Source organism: Amblyraja radiata, chromosome 8 (assembly GCF_010909765.2).
Source record: "Amblyraja radiata isolate CabotCenter1 chromosome 8, sAmbRad1.1.pri, whole genome shotgun sequence".
NCBI lineage: Eukaryota > Metazoa > Chordata > Chondrichthyes > Rajiformes > Rajidae > Amblyraja > Amblyraja radiata.
The window spans coordinates 6,596,629-6,604,764 of NC_045963.1; positions in this window are offsets into that span (position 1 = coordinate 6,596,629).

The following is an 8,136-nucleotide window of genomic DNA, read 5'->3' on the forward strand; positions in this document are numbered from 1 at the left end:
GAGGGAGTGGTTTGGGTGGGAAGGAATGAGTTCCCCAGGGAGTTGCGGAGGGAATCTTCTCTGTGGAAAAGGGTGGTTAGTAGTGGGATTCCGTTGGAGGTGGCAAAAATGTTGGAGGATTATGTGTTGTATGCGACAGGTGATGGGGTGAAAATTGAGGACTAGGGGAACTCTCTCTCTGTTGCGACTAGGGGGAGGGGGAACAAGGGCGGAGCTGCAGGGTACTGAAGAGACACGAGTGAAGGCATCATCCATGATGGAAGAGGGGATCCCCGTTCCCTAAAGAATGAGGACATCTCTGCATATGTGCCCAAGATGAGGTGTTCCATACCATCTCTGATGCCCTGGTCTGGAACACCTCATCTTGGGCGCATTGCGGCGTAGATGGAGGAATTGGGAGTAAGGGATAGAATCTTTGCAGGAAGCAGGGTGGGAAGAAGTGTAGTCGAGATAGTTGTGGGAATCAATGGGTTTATAATAGACTATCGAATGATGTCTATCTCCTGTGATGGAGACGGTAAGGTCAAGAAAGGGGAGGGAGGTGTCGGAGATGGTCCAAGTGAATTTGAGTGCCAGATGGAAATTGGTGAAGTTGATGGTCCATGAGTTCTGCATGGGTGTAGGAGGTAGCAATGATGCAGTCATCAATGTAACAGAGTTGGGATGGATTTTGGAAATAAGAGACTTTTAGATAGGCACGTGGATATGGGGGAATGTAGGGAGATAAGAGTTGGTCTTGGCATCATGTTCGGCACAGACATTGTGGGCTAAAGGGTTGTTTCTGTGCTGTACTGAGATCTACAAATGGAAAGGCTTCTTCCTGTGTTGTACAATCCATTGTTAGACAGGTTTCTGTGAGACGATGTTTATGTAATGTCTTTGACGGCATCTTCCCTCCCACTCACTTCCTCGTGCTTCTCTTTCAGACACATTTTTGTCAATTTGAGGTCCTGGCTGATCAACGGACACAGATGTGGCACGTGACTGTAATGAAATGTTGGTGGAACCCTGGCTTCCTTGTTCACTCCTTCTGATCCACTGGTCCTCATAAAACATCCAGAATAGCAACATCACCTTCCTGTAATCTCACTGTAGACAAAGATGGTTCAGTTGTCTCCAGAATACATGAACTCCAACCCATGTGTTGGTTCCCCACAGTTTACCACTGCTGTCTGGCAGTTTCACAACTTCATTCACTCCTGAAGAACATTTGGCTTCATAAATTAGACCTGCATTCACATTGCACAATTTCCATTCTCTCCAGCATTGAAACGTTTACAAATAGCCACCAGTAAACTAACTGTTTTAATAATATAAGAGAGAATAGATAAGATGATTACACCCAGTATTTTAGCCAAGATAAGGAGAGCAAGACCAGAGAATATACGTTTATGGTGAGAGGAGATAGATTTAATAGGAACATGTGGAGTAACATTTTCACAGAGGGTGGTGGGTATATGGAACGAGCTATCAGATGAGGTAGTTGAGGCAGGTACTATAACATTTAAAAGACATTTGGACAGATACATGGATAGCAAAGGTTTTCTGGGTACGGGCCACACAAACTTGTGTAGATGGGGCAACTTGATCAGCATGGATGTGTTGGGCTGAAAGGCTTGTTTCCGTGCTGTATGACTCTAGGATCCTTTTGCGGTTGATACAAAGATAGTTGGAGGGGCAGGTCGTGTTTAGGAAGCCGGAAGTCTGCAGAAGGACTTGGACAGGTTGGGAAAGTGGGCAAACAAATGGCAGATGGAATACAGAGTAGACTATTTGCTAAGTGGGGAGCAGATTCAGAAATTGGAGGTGCAAAGTGACTTGAGTACTGATGCGGGATTCCCAGAAGGTTAGTTTGCAGGTAGACACAAAATGCCGGAGTAACTCAGCGGGACAAGCAGCATGTCTGGAGAGAAGGAATGGGTGACGTTTCGGGTTTGGCATTGGAGTGTGACCAGAGGGGGGTTTACTAGAATGATCCCGGAGATGCTTGGGTTACATTTGACTGCTCTGGGCCCGTAGTTCCGGTGGGCGGAGGGACTCACGTCGCAGCGGCCTCTGCAGTCCGTCTGTCTTTTTATTATTTTTTGACTCGTTTGAATGTAGTTTTTTTTTTTTTTTTGTGTGTATGTGTGTGGGGGGGTGAGGGAAACTTTTAAAATCTTTTCCCTGTAAGGAGAACCCGACCTTTTAGGACGTACATGGTAAATGGTAGGGAATTGAAGAATACAGTTGAACAGAGGGATCTGGGAATAACTGTGCATAGTTCCTTGAAGGTGGAATCTCATATAGATAGGGTGGTAAAGAAAGCTTTTGGTATGCTAGCCTTTATAAATCAGAGCCTTGAGTATAGAAGCTGGGATGTAATGTTAAAATTGTACAAGGCATTGGTGAGACCAAATCTGGAGTATGGTGTACAATTTTGGTCGCCCAATTATAGGAAGGATGTCAACAAAATAGAGAGAGTACAGAGGAGATTTACTAGAATGTTGCCTGGGTTTCAACAACTAAGTTACAGAGAAAGGTTGAATAAGTTAGATCTTTATTCTCTGGAGCGCAGAAGGTTAAGGGGGGACTTGATAGAGGTCTTTAAAATGATGAGAGGGATAGACAGTTGATGTGGATCAGCTTTTCCCTTTGAGAGTAGGGAAGATTCAAACAAGGGGACATGACTTCAGAATTAAGGGACAGAAGTTTAGGGGTAACATGAGGGGGAACTTCTTTACTCAGAGAGTGGTAGCTGTGTGGAATGAGCTTACAGTGGAAGTGGTGGAGGCAGGTTCGTTGGTATCATTTAAAAATAAATTGGATAGGCATATGGATGAGAAGGGAATGGAGGGTTATGGTATGAGTGCAGGCAGGTGGGACTAAGGGAAAAAAGTTGTTCGGCACGGACTTGTAGGGCCGAGATGGCCTGTTTCCGTGCTGTAATTGTTATATGGTTATATGGGTCTCCGTTGTCGTTGGGGCCGAGCACCGTGGAGCGGCCTCCAACCGGAACGACCTGGGTCTCCAGTCGTTGAGCTGCGGAGCTACTTACCATCATGGAGCTGGCCGAGTTCGGAGCGGGTGGAGCTGTAGTGGCGCGCTGCTGCGACCCGACCCCGGAGATTCGGAGGCTTACCGCAGTTCTGGTGGACAGTGACACCGGGAGCCCGCGGGTCCCTGCTGGGAGACCGCTTTTCGGGGCTTCCGCAACGGCGACTTCTCCCGCCCGAGTTGCGGGGTTGAAGAGTACCTGGAGCGGGGCCTTACATCATCGCCCGGCGCGGCTTGGAATGGCCGCGGGACACTTACCATCGCCAGCCGGGGACTTTAACTCTGACGTCGGATGGGGAATGGGGAGTGCAGGGGAGAGATAAGACTTTGCCTTCCATCACAGCAAGGAGGAGATGCGCTGGGATGGATGTTTGTGTAAATTGTGTTGTGTCTTGATTCTTTTCCTTGTGTGTATGACTGCAGAAACAACATTTCATTTGAACCTCAATGAGGTTCAAATGACAAATAAATTGTATTGTATTGTACCCACTTGAATTTAGAAGCATGGGGGTTGCGAAATCAGGGAATCTAATTAAACTATACCGAATAATGAAAGGACTAAATAGAGTGGATGTGGAAAGGATGTTTCCAGTAACGGGGGAGTCTAGGACCAGAGAGCACAACCTCAGAATAAAAGGACTACCTTCAGAATGGAGATGGAGCATTTTCTTTAACCAGAGGGTGCTGAATCTGTGGAATTAATTAACAATGACAGCTGCGGAAGGCAAAGTCATTGGGCATTTTGAAAGCGAAGAATGATAGGTTCTTAATTAGTAAGGGCATCAAACTTTAAGATTTTAACTTTAAGATGAGAGGGTGCAAAGTTTAGTTAAAAAGTGTATAAGTTGTTAGCGCACTTCCCTCAACTACCTCCTCTGACAACTCGTGTCATGTAACCATCACCTACTGTGAGAACAATTTGCCCCTCACGTTCCTATTAAATCTTTCCCTTCTCTCCTTAAACCTCGTGGGGCTAATTTTGTTTTTGCACAAAAAGAGCATTGGGTGCCTGGAGTGGTGGTGGAGGCAGACATGATGGTGGTGTTTAGAGGTTTTTACATTGGCACATGGATATGCAGATAATGGAGGGATACGGATCATGTACAGCCAGAGGTGATTATTTTAAATCTGCGTCATTTTCGGCAGATACATTATGGGCCAAAAGATTAGTTCTGTGCTGTTCTGTTCCATGTTCTACCACTGAAAGAAAGTAATATTCCTCAATTCAGTTGTAACAAAGAACTGCAGATGCAAAATGCTGGAGGAACTCAACTGGTCAGGCAGCACTCGTGGAGAACATGGACAGGTGAGGCTATGGGTCAGGACCCTCCTTCAGACTGATTACAGGGGCAGTGGGAAAGAAAGGTGAAAGGAGGGGCAGGACAAAGCAAGGCCGGTAACAGGTCAACACAAGCGAGGAGTTATCAGATAGCCAGAATGCTGGAACAAGGATAAAGAGTTGTGAATTGTGAACGTGGAACTAGGAATATAGGTGGAGGGGGATGGGAGAAACCAGTGCAAGGTCAGCCAGGATTTGGGGGTGGGGTGGGTGGGAGACAGAGGCTAAGAGGGAAGAAATGGGGCGGGGAAGGGGTTGTTGGAAGAAGTGATCTCAAATTGGAGTATTCAATGTCCATACTTTAGGGTTGATCACCGGATACAGTAGATGAATTTTGAGGAGGTGCATGTGAGCCTCTGCCTCACCTGAAAGGACTGTCGGAGTCCTTGGATGGAAGCAAGGGAGGTATAGGGAAAGGCGTTGCATCTCCTGCGGTTGCAGGGGAAGGTACCTGGGGAGGGGGTGCTTTGTGTACGGATGAGTTAACCAGGGAGTTGCGGAGGAAGCAATCTCTGCGAAAGGTGGAAAGGGGTGGAGATGGGAAGATGTGACTGGTGGCGGGATCACATTGGAGGTGGTGGAAATGTCGGAGGATGATGTGCTGAATGCGGAGGTTGGTGGGGTGAAAAGTAAGGATCAGGGAAACTGTTCCGTCTATGTTCCGTCTGGGGGGGGGGGGGGGGGTGAGGAGCACGAGCAGAACTACAAGACAAAGAGGAGATGCATGCGAGAGATCCATCTGACAACAGCAGGGAAGAAACAATGCTCACTACAGAATGAGGACATCTCAGATGTCCTGGCGTGGAAATGCCACCACACAGATTGCTCAACTTCACGAGCGATGTGAAACAAAGATGTTACAGCCATACAGACACAAGGATGAATTCCACATCATTTGGGAATGTGGCCAGTGAATGTTTCTCAGCTTCAGCTGCAATGCATATAATAACAAAATTATCAACTCCATCGCCAGACAGTTACGCAAATAAAACGTATTCAGTTGAAGGTGCCCACAATAGTTCACACAAGGACAGACCCTGGCTGTGACAGGTGCTCCTTCTCTCCAGCCAATCTAGCTCATGCATTCTGGTCTTGCCCCAAACTTAGTGACTACTGGGCAGTGGTTTTTAAAACCATCTCAGTGAAGTCCTTGGGATGACAGTGAGACCTTGCCCGCTTGTAGCTGTATTCGGTGTAGCAGATGAAACTTTGGGTTTAAATGCAAACCAGTCTGACATCATTGCATTCACATCGTTTTTGGCCCGTAGGAGAGGTTTGCTGGTCTGGAAATCTACCACCCCTCCATCTACTGCCGCTTGGCTGGAGGGTGTAATGTTTTTTCTAAAACTAGAAAAGATCAAACTGAGGGGGTCTGTGAAAAAGTTTTATTCGAAATGGGAACCTTTTTTGTCAAACTTTGAGTCTAAAAGAACTACCCAATGACTGAGGGCACTTGATTGGATTTGGGGATCTGCCTTCATTTATGATTTACTTTTCTTTATTTACTTATTTATGTTTACACAAATGTTGATGACCTCACAGGACGGTTGATGCATAATGAACGAGTGTATTCTGAACCATCTGACATGTTGTGGGTATGTATGGGCCTGCGCCTTGGAAGAATGTCGAGGTATTACTGTCAAAATGTGTATTTGTGATATGTTGTATTGTGGGCACATCAGGTGCCAAGGGGTATTCAGGGAGGGTGGGTGAAGGTGACTTTGTTGTTATATATAAAAAATAAATGGAGAGAAATATATATAATGCATTACATCAGCTGTATTGTATCTTTCCTTCAATAAAATAAACTAATAATAATAGTTTACACAACTTACAAATTATCACACATGGAGAGGAGCCATGTTGGTGAACGGCTGCTAGCCAGCAGCCGTCTGTTTTAAATTCGTTTTTTTTATAGTTTTTAGTGAGTCCTGTTTTTTTGTTTGTGGGGGATATGGTCTTTTTAATGTGGGGGGTAGGTGTAACTATATTTTTCGGTCCCTACCTGGTCGGTGTGGCAGCCTTTTCTCCGGGCTGCCCGTCGACCCGTCCTCGTGGCCTACCAGCGGGCTTGGAGCGCCGTTTCCTGGCGGGGACTGCCCAGCACCTCGGCCTCGGCACAGTGTTGGAGCGCTGGAGCGGAGCGGAGTGGGCGACGCCTTGCCTGGGTCGCCGCGCTGGACCGCCGAGAGCAACATCTCCGGGCTGCGGGTCTGCAGAGCGGAGGCGGCAGTGCGGAGAGGCGGCAGTGCGGAGAGGCGGCGTGCGGAGAGGCGGCAGTGCGGTGAGGCGGCAGTGCGGAGAGGCGGCAGTGCGGCGAGGTGGCAGTGCGGAGAGGCAGCAGTGCGGAGAGGCGGCGTGCGGAGAGGCGGGAGTGCGGTGAGGTGGCAGTGCGGAGAGGCGGCAGTGCGGAGAGGCGGCAGTGCGGAGAGGCGGCGTGCGGAGAGGCGGCAGTGCGGAGAGGCGGCAGTGCGGAGAGGCGGCAGTGCGGCGAGGTGGCAGTGCGGAGAGGCGGCAGTGCGGTGAGGTGGCAGTGCGGAGAGGCGGCAGTGCGGCGAGGTGGCAGTGCGGAGAGGTGGCAGTGCGGCGAGGCGGCGTGTGCGGAGAGGCGGCAGTGCGGCGAGGTTGCAGTGTGGAGAGGCGGCGCCGACTTTTTCATCGGGAGCCTGGGAGCTCCAAACCGGCGCGGCCTTGTCGGCTTCGGCAGCCGCGGGCTCCAACCAGGAAGCGGCCGTTCCAGGTGGCCCAGCCGCCGAAAGGACTCTCCCGACGCCGGGGCAAGACCACCCGGTGAGAACAGCCAGGGACATCGGGCCTCCGTAGAGGCAATTGCGGTGGCCTCAATAGGCCTGACTTTGGGGTGAACATGGGGTGGGGACTGGACATTGTGCCTTCCCCCACAGTGCTATCCACTGTGGGGGGATGATTTTTTTGTCTAATTGTAGTCCTGTAGGTCTGTGTCCAAGATGGCTGCCGTGAAGAGAGAGTGGACGCTGGCGCGCTTTGGCTGCCGCTGCTCTCTCTTCACACTGTGTTTTGATTTTCTGTTTTTGGATTGAATTTGTTTTTAATTTGTGTCTCTGTGATGTCTTTATTACTTGTTATATTCCGATTATATGTTATTCCGATTACTATGTAAGGTGTCCTTGAGATGTCTGAAAGGCGCCCATTAAATAAAATTTATTATTATTATTATTCAATTCCCATTCATTCTTGTGTGCACATGACTTGCTGTCCTGTCAGGGACAATTCTGCATCTGCTTCTGATAGCTTCATTTCTAAAGCATTGTTGATGTGCTTGCTGCCCTGATCCTTACACGGGGCCATGTATACAAGCCATCATTCCCACCACTTGCCAGTTTGCAAGGATCAACTGGTCAAATATCTGGGACTGCATGCATGCTGTTGTCACTTTTGGTCACCGTGCTATAAGAAAGACGCCATTAATCTGCAAAAAATGCAGAGAAGGTTTGAGGATGTTGGAAGGCTTTAAAAAGAATGAGGACATCTCGATTGTCCTGGTATGGAACACCTCATTTTGGGCACAGAGTCAGCCGAGAAACTGGGAATAGGAGATGGGACTTGTCCCGAAACATCACCAATTCCTTTTCTCCAGAGATGCTGTCCAACCCGCTGAGTTACTCCACCATTTTGTATCCATTTACACGGATGTTGTCAGGAAGGGCCTGAGCTACTGGGAGAGACTGGGCAGGGTAAGACTTTATATTTTGGAGCACAGGAGGATGTGTGAACTGATGGAG